The sequence below is a fragment of the Callospermophilus lateralis genome, chromosome 6 (assembly GCF_048772815.1).
Source record: "Callospermophilus lateralis isolate mCalLat2 chromosome 6, mCalLat2.hap1, whole genome shotgun sequence".
Lineage (NCBI taxonomy): Eukaryota > Metazoa > Chordata > Mammalia > Rodentia > Sciuridae > Callospermophilus > Callospermophilus lateralis.
The window spans coordinates 111,948,589-111,963,837 of record NC_135310.1 but is presented as its reverse complement, the minus strand read 5'-3'; the positions used below and the strand labels follow the sequence as shown (position 1 = coordinate 111,963,837).

Below are 15,249 nucleotides of genomic sequence, written 5' to 3'. Positions count from 1 at the left end.
GGTCTCCCTTTGCCCTGTCCACACCTCTGTAAATAGATCCTTTATTAAACTCTCCTCAAATTACCCAATGTCAGTGTATCATCTGTTTCTTGCTCATATTCACCCATAAAGAAGTTGACTCCAGGAGCAGCCCCAGACCAGGTACTGGGATTGTATCAATTATAAATTCAAGGAGTACAGGAGAAGCCTTCCTGTGGACGGGGAAATGCACCCAGGCGACTCATGACATGTGGAGATGATATCATTAGTCAAATTATCTTTGGGGATAGCAGGGACTGATGCATAGGGAAAGTGGGGAGATAGGAGACGAAGTGACTGGTTCTTTTTTTTAAAATATTTTTAGTTGTAGATGGACACAATACCTTTATTGTATTTATTTTTATGCGGTGCTGAGGATTTTTTTAAAGAGAGAGAGAGAGAGAATTTTTTTTTAATATTTATTTTTTAGTTATCGGCGGACACAACATCTTTGTTTGTATGTGGTGCTGAGGATCGAACCCGGGCCGCACGCATGCCAGGCGAGCGCGCTACCACCTGAGCCACATCCCCAGCCCCCGGTGCTGAGGATTGAACCCAGTGCTCCACACATAGTAGGCAAGCGCTCTACCACTGAGCCACAACCCCAGCCCCGTGACTGGTTCTTTGTGGCATGGAGTTAGTCACTGGCTTCTTCTGATGGCCACAGGGAACACAGAGAGGGGAAAGGAGAACCAAAAGTTATTTTACAGAGTTGTGAGCAAGCACCAGAGCACCTCGATGGTAGCATGGGGGAGTCCCCTTCTACACACACAGGACATAATGCAGCTGAGGACTGGCCAGGGAGGTCATCATAGGTTCCCCAAGTTTCAGCTCCCCAGGTTTAAGTAATGGTCTGTGAGGGTAGGAGCCCTAAGATGGGACAGAGACTTCTGAGTGTGTGTGTGTGTGTGTGCTGGGGATTGAACCCAAGTTCTTGTTCTTGCAAGGCAAGCCCTCTACCAGCTGAGCTATACCCCCATCCCAGGACAGAGACATTTGAGCAGCCATGAACAAGGCCAAGAACTTTGAATTCTCAAATTTCTTGTCTATGAAGATAACCGCCTGCTCCCTACTTCCAGGACATCAGAATGTCATCCTCAGAACCCTGCCTGCCCCTATCCCCCCTGGGTTCCAGGACCTTCATGAGTTGGATCCCTGCAGAAGCTGGATAGACAAACACAAGCCCATGCTGAGAGGAGGCTGCCCAGGCTGAAGGAGCTACAGGCCTTGCCTGTCTGCTGCTGGGCAGGCGCCTCGGGGGCATGTATGGAGTGGGTTCTAAGCGAACTAGACCCAGGAGGGTGGAATGTAAGGTTCAGCTGAGCCAAACTCATTGTCATTGCTCATCCAAGACTTGGTATTTAATGTGTTGGCTCAAGCACCTGGGAAAGGCAGTAATAGTCTGCTAGGTTGGTTAATTAAAGCCTGGATTTAGTGGTAGCCTACAGTTAATGGGCATGAAATGCCAGAATGTTGCTGGCATGTTATAGAATGAATCAGAATTCAGAGATGAGTGTGCCGGATTGGGTTTATTATGTGCCACCCCAGCCACCTATTTTTAGGGGGTCCAGAAAACGCTTGCTTTACTAGATCATTAAGAAACGCAGGGCTGGGGATGTGGCTCAAGAGGTAGCGCACTCACCTGGCTTGCGTGCTGCCCGGGTTCGATCCTCAGCACCACATACAAACAAAGATGTTGTGTCCGCCGAGAACTAAAAAAATAAATATTAAAATTCTCTCTCTCTCTCTCTCTCTCTCTCTCTCTTTAAAAAGAAAAAAAGAAACACAGTGGGGGGTGCTTGCTGGAATGGTGGGTTCAAATCTCAGTACTGCACATAAATAAAATAAAGATCCTTCAACAACTAAAAAAAAAAAAAATGTTTAAAAAAATGTAATAGATTCAAGTGCAGAGTCAAGTCATGACTGAATGCAACTTCAGGCAAGCCTGATGGAGAGCATTTGGCCATACACAGTGCCAGGTTAAATTAGCTGTGCGGTCAGGCCTGGGACATTGTCTTGTCTAGTAGCCTCGGGCGAGTTCCTTGCTAGCCCCAGTCTTGGTACGGTGCTTGGATTGTAGCTATGTCCGTGTGTTCTGATGCCATCTCGCACTAATCTCGCTACTGGACTCCCCAGTAGTAAAGTAAAATACTCAAGGCACTCCAGCACAGATAATGGCTACATTGATCTTCAATTTAAGAAAAGCCCGCCTAAGATCCCTTATAAGGCCATTGCACTTGTCAATGTGCTGTTTTTGATTGGCACTTTTCTCATTATCATAGACTCCCTCCTGCTGTCAGGCTACATTAGCAAACAGTGGGGCAGACCTGTCCTGATCATGGTCATTCTGGTGGTCCTACCAGGATTTTACCATCTGTGCATTGCCCACTATGCATCTAAAGGCTACCGGGGTTACTCCTATGTGACATTCCAGACTTGGATGACTAACACTTCATTCCTGAGACAAGTCACAGTGGAACTGAGCCCAGGTTAAAGATACTGAACAGAAACTATGGCAAAGGGCTGATGAATTATGCACTTTGCAGGTGTTTGACAAAACAATGGCCAGAGTTTATGGGTCCATCCCAAAAATATTCATTGAGCTTAATTAGCTAATTACAAAACACTGTGTTTTTCACCTGGCCCTGGCAAAACTCAACAAGTTTTTCCATATAAATGTGTATCATGGGAGTCATGGCTCAGTGGCAGAGAACTTGCCTGACATGGGTGAGGTTCTGGGTTCAATTCTCAGCACCACATAAAAATAAATAAATAAATTTAATATAATTTGTATCATGAAGGAATAGCAATGCTAATCAGGAAAGCAGGAGGTTATTTTGTTGTAGAAAGTGTTACCATTCCCTCCCTCTTTAGATTGAGCATTTCTTTTAAATAGTCTTCTTTGTCAATTTGTTATCATAGAAAAATGGAAGAGTGTGATATGTCTAATTTCTTAGTTACTAAGTAATTTCTTTTTAAAATATCAAAAGATCTTATCCCCTACACTTAACTCTACCTTCAACATTCTGGTGGAAGACCTCTGTAAAATCACATGTTAGTGTGGATCCATCAGTAATATTTTTTACTTTGTTTCTTAGTGACAGGAACCAGGAATTTTTTAAGCCACAGAGTAAGTTTTCAAAGTATAAGCACTGTCTCTGATAACCAATCCTTGGCCAGCTCTGATCTTATTTCCCAATAGGTTGGCCTGCTTATAATTTGGGTCATTCTATCCTTTGTAGATCAAGATGTTCTATATATCATGCCTTTAAAGACTGGACTTTTGGCTGTTGCCTAATGAAAAATGAAGATAAGTGGTTGCTATTTAGAGTGTCTAACCCCATTGTTAGCACCTGGTACTATAGTGTCATTCTGCTGAAGAAATCAAGACTTGGCTTGGATCCTTGGAAGACCACATCCTTAGGTTGATTCTGTTTCTTTGCTTGAAAAAAAAAGTGACTTATATTCAAAAGAAATTAAAATGTTGGAATCCAAATCCTGGACTTAACATGAGTTAACTTTAGACATAATTCAGAAAACATTTTATAAGGCATACAGGAATAATTTTGTATTGGGGTAACTGGCAGCATGAGTCAGACTCTACTTTCCTGTCATTCATTTACTCTGAGGTTATATATTTGAACAACTATCAGCTTGGAGGTAACTATTCACAGCCTTCCAAATTTCAGTTGCTGAAATCTGGAAGGCTGTGAATAGGGCAAATTTGGGGGTAGAGATGAGTTCATTTTTGGACATGTAAATGCAGATGTCTCCTTGACATCCAGGGAGTGCTGTGGAGGCTCAGGAGTGCACAAGAGAGGGTTCAAGCTTGACAGAAATGTGACGTTATCTTCAGAAACTTGGGGATGGATGAGATCACAGGTGGAGTTAGTGAAGAGGACTCAGGAATAAGCGCAGGCTCCAAGTTTGGGTGCATTTAGTAATGGGAAAGGAGCCTAGGGAATCTGGCATTTTCTAAAGTTGTTGGGCCTTGTCAGTGAAAATGTGAGGCTAAGTATACAAAACTTTGTGTTGGTCAATGCTTGCAAAGCTCACACAAGGTAGTTTTAGCCAAATTAAATTATTTGGTCTTTTTTCCTTGTAAGGGAAAATCAAGATGAAACAGAAAAAAGTATAAAGTCAAAAGTAAACATTTGCTCTCCCAATTCACCTCCAAAGGTTGTCTCCTTATATGGTTTACAGAAATGTTCTAAGCATATAAACATGGATATCTTTTTTTTTTTTCTTTTTTCTTTTTTTTTGAAGAGAGAGAGGTAGAGAGAGGTAGGTAGAGAGAGAGAATTTTAATATTTATTTTTTAGTTTTCGGTGGACACAGCATCTTTATTTGTATGTGGTGCTGAGGATCGAACCTGGGCCGCACGCATGCCAGGCGAGCCCGCTACCACTTGAGCCACATCCGCAGCCCCTCTTTTTTTCTTTTTTAAGAAAAAAAAAGAAACACAGTGAGGAGGGCCACCAGGGTCCTTACCTTGATCTGAAAACTAGAGTCATTAGATCAAACAGTGGAACTGGATTCTCTCATTTCGGTGAGAATAATGGCAAGCTGGAAGCATGGAGGCCAAATGGTGATGCTTAAGAGTCAAAGGCTGGGGTCGAGGCTGGGGCTCAGTGGCAGAGCACTTGCCTAGCACGCTTGAGGCATGGGTTTGATCCTTAGCACCATATTGAAAAAAATAAAATAAGTAAACAAATAAAATAAAGGCATTCTGCCCATCTACAGTTACTAAAAAAAAATAAAAAAGAGTCAAAGGCAAGGGTGGTACATACCTGTAATTCCAGCTACTCAGGAGGCTGAGTAAGAGGATTGAAAGTTCAAGGCGAGCCTGGGCAATTTAGCAAGACCCTGTCTTAAAAAATAAAAAAGACTGGGAATGTTCTCAGCGGTAAAGCTTCCCTGGGTTCAAATCCCTATACCAGGGAAAAAAAAGCAAGATTGGGGCCTGAAATGCATGAGACCCTGGGTTTGACCCCCAGTACTACTATAAATAAATAAATAAGCAATGTTCCACAGTAAAGCAAAAGACAAAGTGATCATCAGGTAGACAATATGATAGCCCTGTGGATATTTCTTTTCACAGTGCCCCTTCCCTAGGGCTCCTTCAGTGTAGCTATGTATAGATGGTAGGCATGGAATGTCAGACACGGAAGCCCTGCTTTGGCTCAGTCACTACTGACTGATGTGGTAAGGCCAATGTCAAATGTCCAACCCCCCAAGCCCTTGTGCATGCAAGGCAAGCACTCTACCAACTGAGCTATTTCCCCAACCCCACCAATGGCCGACCTTTTTGAAGCCAATGCTTCTACCATGCGGCCAGCGCAATGGTTTCATTAATGAGGTTCTTGGCATAAAAGTTAGCTAGCAGAGATCAAAATAAACACACAGACTCAGTTACCTTTTTCTATGACCAGGTCCGAGACGGCTCCCCTCTCTGGTTCCCTCCTCTAACCGCCCGGCAGGGCAGCAAGGATTACTCAGGGCTGGCAGGAGAGAGCGAGCGAGCACCCCAGGGAGTAGCCTTTTATTGGGGAGCAAGAAACTCAGGGGATAATTCCATCCAATGAAGGTTGAAGGGGGGTCCACACTCCAAGGTCAGGGTCAGTGATTGGGCCTCTGGGGTCAGTGGTCAGTTACACCCCCACACGGACAGGTTCTGTCATCAGGAGAGGGCCGGGAAAGCTCTGACACAGCCAGAGCGCCTCAGACCCTGACCGGGAGTCACCCAGTCACGTGTGAGAATGGCTCCCGACAAATGCTAGACCCTGATGGGGCACCAATCTCACCTGGTTATAGATTGCCATACAACGTGACTACCATAACATTGGGACTGTACCTCATCCTTGCAAGAGCAGGCACATAGTTCAGATATGAATCTACTTTCTTTTCCTATGGCCCTATTGTTAGCACTGTTTATGAGCTTTCAGAATGCCATACCCATCACCATAACATTCCACATCAAATAACTTCCATTCAGGTCACAACTGCTACAGCCAAGGGAATGTACAGATGAGCCCATGCCCATAGAATTCACTGGCCTTACTACTGCCTCATGACCCAGAAGCAGTTGGCTGGATCAAATGGTGGGCCAGCCTCACTAGGAAAACTAGGAAGCTAATTCCTAGAAGTTGGGATGCTATCCTGCAGGCTGCTGTAGAGTATTTAAGTCATAACTAAAATTATATGTAACCTCAAGAGGTAGGAGTGGCAATGGCCTCCTTGCTATTACACTATAGAAGTTTATGACTCACTAGAAGAATTTTTGCCATCCATTCCCATAACCTTTTTCCTTGTAAGGGGAAAATCAAGATGGAACAGAAAAGCCATCCATTTCCATAACCTTTTGAGTTTTCAATAGCTCACTGCCAAAACTGATCCTAAAACACATACTGTTCCAGGGTCCTAGAAAGGACCTCAGGGGATTTGGAGAGCCCAGTGTTTCAGGGGGAAGCATTTCTACCATAAACGATCATAGTACCAGTGACTTAGAAGCTGAACTAATCCTCAGCCATTTTGGTTTCTCATGATACCGAACCAACAGGTAAAAAAAGTGATCACTGTTATATCTGGGTTGATGAATACCAGAGGACAGTTAGTTGCTTCTCTGTAAGGGAGGTAGAGATGAGATCTGAGCCCCTAGATTCAATCCTCTGCACCACATAAAATAAATAAATAAAATAAAGGTATTGTATCCATATATATATATATATATATATATATATATTTTTTTTTTTTTTTTTTTTTTTTTTTTTTTTAAATCCTTTATCCAGTTGCCTTGTCAACAGAAAATTTCAAGGTGTGTAGCTCAAGTGGTAGAGCACTTGCCTGAAATGCATGAGACAGAACACTTGGTGGCAGAACACTTTTCTGTCATGGGATCTGGTTTCCAAAAACCACACACACACAAAAAAAAAAAAAAAAAAAAAAAAAACCAGAAAAATTTCATCAGCCCAACAAAGTCAGGACCACCAAAGACTCAGACCCTCCAGGAATAAAGGTTTAAGTCACCCACCAGGTAAAGAACCTTGTCCAGCCACAGTGCTGGTAAAGGACATGCGGGTACTGAGGGGCTTCGTGACCCTCCAAATCTGGCCTCCCCACGTGACACCAACAGGCCCTGGGCTCCAGGAAGCCAAGCTGCATCCAATTACCACCACACTGCTCCTCTTGAATTCAGGCAAAAGAGGAGAGGATGGTGAGGTCAGGGAATTTATTCTGCTTTCCTCTGCGGAGTCACCACCACAGCAATGTCAGACACTCTTCCACAGTTTTCTCTGGCTCCGGGTTTCTGTAAATGCTTCCTCCTTCCCCTCTTCGGACCTCAGTGCTGACACCCCACAGCCCCTGTGTTTTTTCTCTATCTTTATAAGCAGTCCCTTTATTAAACTCTCTTCAAATAACCCATCTGTTTTCCTTTCTAGGACCCTGAAACACTATATGTTTTAGGATCAGTTTTGGCAGTGAGCTGTTGAAAACTCAAAATAACAGTAGCTTACACAAGATAAAAATTTTTGTGTTTCTTATATAAATTAAAGTAGGTATTGCGTAAGTCAAGGCTGGTGCAGTGACACTATGAACATTATATTATACTGCATGTGCTGTCATGTGTCAGTGGTGAGGACAATTCTCTCACAAATGAAATGTGTGGTTAGATTAGGTGATTCCTTCATTCTGCAAATGTCAGAGAATATACATACAGAAATTTAGATGGTCTAGCCTAGGCTATGAGGCATGGCATATTACCGTGCCACATTGCCCTGATTTGCTCTGCCAGGTTGCTCTTGCTGGATTTGCTCAGGCAAGTAACTTTGCTCCACAATCAGCTTAGGTAGGGTTTCCAAAAATTCTTCAGCTGCCTTGACATCAGCATGCACATATTCACCACTTACTTTCACATGATGTAAGAATGAAGAACAATGCTTGAATCGTTGAAGCCACCCAGAGATGCCTGTAAATTCAACAGCATAGTTAGTTCCAGTCTTTTCTTTCAACATCACAAGCAAGCTTTCTGCTTTGGCCGTGATCATTGTGGTGCTGGGAAGTATGTGCTTTTTGGACTGGTCTTTAACCGGGGTCATTAGAAGTTTACCCATGTTCAATAAAGGTCCTTCTCAAATTTGTATTAGTCTTGTTGCTTTTGATGAAGTAGATCCTCTAACAGCTTCTGTCACTTTGTTATTGCTCTTCAAGAGAGTAACAATGGTGGAACTGGATATGCCTGAGTGGGGAGCAATAACCACTGATTTTCCACCATCATAGTCCTGAATCACTTTTCATTTCCAAGTGTTCCATGTGGCCTCTTATTGGCAACATTAGCAATGGAGTTTGCACACTTAGGGGTCATGTTGAACAAAACAACAGGAGATTAGAGCAAACACAAGAGAAAATGATGTAATCAGATACTGCTGCCAGAGTAACAGGACATAGTGTTTTGGGGGATTTTGCTTTTTGCTTTTTTTTTTTTTTTTTTTTTTTAACCTTTTGTTTTTATATTGCCAGGGTAATCTCAAACTCATGGGCTCAAGTGATATTCCTACCTCAGCCTCCCCAGTAAATGGGATCACAGGCATATGCCACCACAACCCAATGGCAGCACATTGTTTCACAATAATCTTTCTTTTTTATCAGTACAAGAAGTGCACTCTAAAGTAATGATAAAAAGTAACTGCTTTCTGATGACTGTGTCTGCTTTCCTCTACCACATGCTTCCCCCATGATGTTCTGCCTCATCTTGGACCCAGAGCAATGGAGTTGGCCGTCTAGAACTGAGACCTCTGAAACCATGAGCTCCAAATAAACAATTCTTCCTCTAAAATTGTTTTTGTTAGGTCTTTTGGTCACAGCAGTGAAATAACTAACTAAAATAGAAATTGGTATTAGCAGTGGGGCCACTGCCATGGATTCAGAAGCTTTTGGAGGTTTTTGGAATTAGTGGGAGGAAATTTGGAGAGTTTAGAGATGCAAGCTGGAAAGGTTTTAAATTGTTGTAAGTGGAACTTAATAAGCAATTCTGGTGGGAGTCCAAAAGACCAGAATGCCAATAGGATTATGAACAGTAAAGACTGGGTTCATGAGGTTTCAGAAGAGGAGGACTCTATTGAAAATTGGAATAGAGGTCATTTGTGTTATGTTCTGGCTAAGAAATTGTCTATATTTTGCCCATGTCCAGAGACTTTTTGTGAGGTTGAATTTTATATATATATATATATATATATATATATATATATATATATATATATGTATGTATATGTATGTATGTATATATATATATACACAAAGAATTCTTTTTTAATTTTATTTTTATTTTTTATTTTTTTAGGTGTGGATGGACACAACACTATGCCTTTATTTTTATGTGGTGCTGAGGATCAAACCCAGGTCCCACCCGTGCTAGGTGAGCACTCTACCACTGAGCCACAATCCCAGCTGTGAGGTTGAATTAAAACGTGATATACTAATTAATATCACAGAGGAAATTTCAAGGCAGCATAGCATTTGGATGGTGGCATGGGTATTGCTGACAGCTTTTAGCCAATTTTACTGTGATAATCAGGAGTAGAAAGCAGAGCAAAAAGATTCAGAAAAAAACTTGAAGTTTGGCTAGAAAAATCAAGAGTAAAACTGAGGTAAGGAAGTTGTGGTTATTATTAAAGACTACAGGCACTAAAGAGATGCTAACTATGTTACCCACAGACAATAGGAAAGAAACCTTGAAAGCATTTCAGGAATTGGCAAGATCATACCCAAGTCAAGGCTCAAGGGTATAAAAGTAAAACTTCCTTTGAGAAGAGACCAATGGGGATGCCCTGCTTACACAGGGGTCCAGGAAGTTGCTTCACCATGCTTAACCACCCAGGCACTCACAGGCTGCTACAGCTGTGATCCCAGGAGGCTTGGCTACAGCTCAAGATGGTGGCAGACCTTGGTGCTGGTTCTGCAGAAATGTAGGGGATTGTGGAGGCTCTGCCAAGATTTCAAAGGAAAGACTTGAAGGCCCAATAATGTGCAGCTGAATCAGAGTTCCTGTGGGTTGCTTCTGAGAGGGCAATACTTAGAGAAGTGAAAAGGAAGCCAAAGCTGCAGGGGTGACTGAGATTAAAATACGCCAGTACCATGGCATGTATGCAAAGGAAAGCCACAGGAATAGAGCGGAAATAAGCCAAGAGAGAGGCTATGTGGACTTCAACCAGAAAGGCCATGGGGCAGAGTTACACAAGCCAGTTGGAGATAACCTCACAATGCCAAGTGCCCCAGATGCTGGAAAGGGAGTTACAGGATTTGTTTGCCCAACTGGATTTCAGATTTGCTTTGGTCCTGTCCCTTCTTTATATGCCCCTATTTCTCTGCCTGGAAATGCTTACTCTGTGCCTTTATATATTGGATATACATAACTTGCTTTGATTTTTACAGGGGCTCACACTGAGAGTTTGCCTTGAGTCTCAGGAGATTTTGGAGTTGGATTTTTGAATAGTGCAGGAACTGTTAAGACTATGGGGACTCTACCAGGCATGGTGGCACACACCTATAATCCTAGCAACTCAGGAGGCTAAGGCACAGGGTCACAAGTTTGAGGCCAGCCTCAGCAACTTAGCAAGGCCCTAGTGAGATCCTGTCTCAAGATAAAAAAATAAAAAGGGCTGGGGATGTGGCTCAGTGATAAAGCACCCTTGGGTTCAATCTCCAGTAACCTTCCTCCCAAAAAGAAGATTATGGGGACTCTTGAAAATAGATCAGATGGGGCTGGGGTTGTGGCTTAGCAGTAGAGCACTCACCTAGCACGTGCAAGGCCCTGGATTCAATCCTCAGCACCACATACAAATAACTAAAATAAAGGTGTTGTGTCCAACTACAAAGGAATTTTAAATATTAAAATATTTTTTTTTAAAAAAGAAAATGGATCAGATGTATTTTGCATTGTGAGATCAGCATGGCAATTTTTCAGTTCCATTATAATCTCATGGGACCACAGCTGTATATGCAGCTGGTCATTGACTGCAATGTTATCATGTGCATGCAACTGTATTTTTTCTTTATCTTTTTAACATTCACATAACATAGACATTTTTCCAGGTCATTATGCACTCATTAGAAATAATCAAGGCTTGGCTCAGTATTATTTTCCAAAGAACTTTTCAGAATCTCTACCCCAAGGTTCATACTCTGCCTCTACACACACACACACACACACACACACACACACACTCAGATGCACACACTTTTGCTCAGTTACTCCAAGTCACCTTCCTGTCATCCTCCCACTAACTGCTAAAAGTATCCCTTGTTTTAATATCCCCAACCCCAATTCCTGGCTTAAAACAGAGATCAATAAATGGTTTAGAATGAAAAAAAAAAATGGATATGGGCTGAGGTTGTGGCTCAGTGGTAGAGTGCTTGCCTAGCACATGTGAGGCACTGAGTTTGATCCTCAGCACCACATTAAAGTAGATAGATAGGGCTGGGGATGTGGCTCAAGTGGTAGCGCCCCTGCCTGGTATGCGTGCGGCCTGGGTTCGATCCTCAGCACCACATACAAACAAAGATGTTGTGTCTGCCAAAAACTAAAAAATAAATATTAAAATTCTCTCACTCACTCTCTCTTTAATAAATAAATAAAGTAGATAGATAAATAAATAAATAAATAAATATGGATATTTAATGGGGCTGGGGTTGTGGCTCAGCAGTAGAGCACCTGCCTAGCATGTGTGAGGCTCTGGGTTCAATTCTCAGCACTGCACATAAATAAATGAAATAAAGGTCTACCAACAACTAAAAAAAATTTTTTAATGCATATTTGACTGCATAATATTTCCTCATGTAGATGCACCATAATTCATTCAGCCATTTTCTTATCTTTGAACATGTAAATGATTTTTTTTTTAATTGTAAGTAACAGTGTAGGATTTCCTTTTTCCAGTGCTGGGGACTGAACCCAGAACCTGGCACAGTGCCACTGAGCTACATCCCCAGCCTTAATTAACACTGTAGGATTTTTACTTGGTAAATGGAATGGCACCCTGTCAGAATTCCTGGAAGAAACTTCTATTTGACATTTCAGTACATACATAGGCTGGTCCCTGCTCGTCCTTTTGGTTATATTCTTTTAATTGGTATATCAGATTCGAAATCCATAATTATTTGGTAAAATTGGCAATCTTCTCTAACACACAGTTACTTTTCCCTGATTTTCCTTTTCACATCCCATGTGTCTCATATCAGCTTAATAAGGGTCTTTGGTTTTCTACCTGTACATATGGAAGAGGGAAAGGAAGGAATGACAGAGTGAGCACCTACCAGGTGGCAAGTGCTTGAATATGTACTCCTGTCCTGTCTTCAACCAGTCATAAACTGGGGAGGAACCCAGGATCTCCTTGCTACGCAGGTGCTCTACCCTTGAGCTACAAGTCTAGCCCTTTTATTTATTTTTTTAAAATATTTATTTTTTAGTTGGACACAATATCTTTATTTATTTTTATGTGGTGCTGAGGATGGAACCCAGGGTCTCGCACGTGCAAGGCAAGCGCTCTACGGCTGAGCCCCAGCCGCAGCCCCAGCCCCAGCCCCAGCCCTTTTATTTTGAGACAAGGTCTTACTAAATTGCCCAAACTGCTCTTGAATTTGGGATCGTCTTGCCTTAGTCTCCTGAGTAGCTGAGATAATAGGCCTGTGCCACCACAGCTTGCCGGTGTACTTAAAACTCTCCCAACAACCTTTGGGAGCTTTGGGGAGAGCGACCTGCAAACACATCGCCCTAGTGCATCCAAGGTTCACCATTGACTGCTGGAATATCTTCAGGGATGTAACTTGGTGTTTCTACAAGTAGGAGGCTCCAGGGGTGGAGCTCAAAGGTAGCTGTGCGTGTGCATCCCTACCCATCCGGGAAAGCCCTTCAGAATCCGCAAGACTGTGGGGGCAGAGGAAAATTCCCGGGGTCCTAGAAGGCGGGAACCAATGTGGGCAGCAGATAGAAAGCTTCCAGACAGACCCTGGGCCAGGGTCGCCTGAGCTGCCTTGGCAACTGGAAGTGTGTAAAAGATAGGGGAGCTTTGGCACAAGGAGGCGACCGAAGCAGGCAGCTGGGAGGGAGGCGAGGCGCCCTGGGGAGGTCCTGAAACCTAGGAGTCCAGGGGGCTTTTCCCCCATCTGTAATGTGGTAACGGAGCTGGGAGGCACCTCCCCGGGCTGGAGGACTGGAGAGTCGTTAGGGACACCTGCCTCCTCTCTTCCCCCTCCCGGCGGGAACCCACCACCACAGCGCACCTGGGCGCGGCGGGGCCTGGGAACACGTGGAACCCGCGGCCTCCAGGCAGCAGTGGGAGGCAGGGTGGAGCGCAGCGGGCAGCCCAGGTTCCCTGGGGACGCAACGTGGTCATTAAAATAACCATCCCCAGGAGCTGGTGTTGTGGTCCACCGGTAGAGCGCTCGATCCTCAGCACCACATAAAAATAACAAATAAAATAAAGATATTGTGTCCAACTACAACTGAAAAATAAATATTAAAAAAAATGAATAAGGTCTGGGGATGTGGCTCCAGCGGTAGCGCGCTCACCTGGCATGCGCAGGGCGCTGGGTTCGATCCTCAGCACCACATACAAATAAAATAAAGATGTTGTGTCCACCGGAAACTAAATAATAATAATAATGATAATAATAATAATAACAACAACAACCATCCCGGCGCAAATGGATGAGGATGGCACCAGAATAAAGAAGTCAAAGGTTCAAGAAGAAATAAACCTGTCTATATAAAAGACATTAACATGTAAAAAGGAACATTTCAGAAATAATGGGATCAGGAAGGATTAATCAATAAATAATCATCCCGGGATAATGACTAGCTCTTTGGAATAAATATGTGCTTTAGATGCACAGCTTCTACCGTACACACACCTGGGGTGGGTAAGGTTAAGCCAAACATGCACAAAAATACAACAGAAATGAGAGTATGTTAATTCTCTAGAGGAAGGATTTCTAGGCTTAAAGGGGATGAGTAAATCCTACAGTGGATTGTTGGTTCATACAAAATAAAAAATTATAGGTTTGAAAAAATGGAAGTAGTTAATGAATTGGGAAACAGCTCCAGCAAGTGCAATAATACAAAGATTAAAATATGTAAAGTTGTGCTGTATGTGAAAATTTTATTCTGTATGTAAAAATTTTAACAAAACTAAGACAATGCAGTGCAGGAAATAACTAAATGGGGAAATGTTGTAATCAGGGAAATGAAATACTATTTTTATTTTTAACTGATTAAACTAGTTTGAGGTGGGGTGGGAGAAGGTACTGGGGTAATCTAGGGCTTTCTGCATGCTAGGCAAAGGCTCTACTTCTGAGCAACAAGATTTATTGATTTATTTTTTTTCCTTTTAAGGAATGAGAAATCTGTATAGGATTGAATCATTCATTACTGTGGAACATAATATAACAGACATGTAACGGAGAGCCTTAAAATACCTTACTGAAGCTTTAGATGCTCTGCATCACTAATCATTTAAGGAAGTACATATCAAAACCACAATTAGATACCACTTCATTCTATGAAGATAGCCAGTATCAAAAGGACCAGAAAATCAGATATGCTTGGCGACCCAAGACTGTAATCCTAACTACTTGGGAGGCGGAGGCAGGCGGATTGCAAGTTTGAGGCCAGCCTTAGCAATGCAGTGAGACCCTGTCTCAAAATAAAAAAGGCTGGGGATGTAGCTCAGTGGTAGAGCACTCCTGAGTTCCATCAGAAAAACCCAAAGCAAAACAAAATCACAAATATGGGTGAGAAAGTAGAGAAATTGGAATCTCTGTGCATAGACGGTAAGAATGGTAAAATGATGCAGCTGCTATAGCAAATGGTCTAGCTATTCCTCAAACAATTAAAATTAAAATTGCCATTGAAGGGAAAGTGAGGAACGGGAGACGGGTAAGAGAGAAATGAAAGACAGAGACCAGGCAGAGCTGACACATAAAGGCCATTTCTATATAGGAGGGAGAGGCCTGGAGATGTTCAGGTGTTGAGCCTTTGTGGGTTGAGGCTCTTGGAGTTGTAGCTGGGGTGCTATGGGATAGGATCTGGGGTGCTTGCCAGAGCTAGGCAGGTGGGAATAACATGGTATTGGCTTAGGTTGATGGCACCATGGGGCTTTCCAGAATCAAGGGTCGTGTCCTGGGATTGGCTTAGTGTTATGGTACCATGGGGTAGGTCACTAATCAGGGTGGGGAGAG

General features: G+C 42.8%; 1 pseudogene; it reads left to right on the top strand.

Moving 5' to 3' along the window:
• Window positions 1-2,116: 2,116 nt before the first annotated feature.
• Window positions 2,117-2,466, top strand: LOC143402588 (transmembrane protein 230 pseudogene; annotated as a pseudogene).
• Window positions 2,467-15,249: the final 12,783 nt, after the last annotated feature.